Raw genomic sequence first — 719 nt, 5'->3', positions numbered from 1 at the left:
CACAATCTCTCCCTCTTACATTTCTTTCTTTTGTTCTCTCCTGCACCTCATCATGTCTCTCTCTCTACTGCTTTAGGATTTTTTTCGCCCTTTGAATTTTGATTCCTCCCTAGTGTCTGCGCTCTGCTTCTGTCTTTCTTAGAAGCTATATGCAATGTACTGCTGGGGACGGGGGAGGGAGCAACACGCAGTTTATCCACCTGAAAGAAAAAAAAGTTCTGATGGGGAACTGAAGAAGTTGTGTCTATGCTCTCTTCAAAGCCACTGTACTCCTTTGACAAAAAAAACAGGTAGAATTACTGTCTTTGCTAAATTAATGTTTTTCTCAAATGAGTCTGGTGGCTACGAAGAGAGCGACACAACAGCTTCGGTTCCATTGTCAGAAAGGGCAGTTTGACTGCAAGGTAAAGTAATGAAAAATGCAACTATACTCTTAAAACCAATATTGATCTTTTAGAGGGTCTTTTTTTAGGTGGCTAAAACGCTTAGCTTCCTTCACAGAACTAGTGTTGGTTTCTCCAAGCCGGGGGGGCGTGCCGACCGCCGTCTCATGCAGGTTACACACAGACTGTGTGTAAGTACCACATACAACCCCAGATCCAAACTAGCCCTGCAAGTTTCTGCACCTTTATATAGAGCTTGGCTGCCTTGTATATAATAAACTTCTGTGGACCAATTTGTATCAGCAAGTAGAGTTTATAAACTAAAGTCACACGTTG

The sequence above is a fragment of the Etheostoma cragini genome, chromosome 14 (genome assembly GCF_013103735.1).
Source record: "Etheostoma cragini isolate CJK2018 chromosome 14, CSU_Ecrag_1.0, whole genome shotgun sequence".
In the NCBI taxonomy this organism is placed as follows: domain Eukaryota; kingdom Metazoa; phylum Chordata; class Actinopteri; order Perciformes; family Percidae; genus Etheostoma; species Etheostoma cragini.
The sequence above is the reverse complement of the archived record's forward strand: the minus strand, read 5'-3'. Positions refer to the sequence as shown.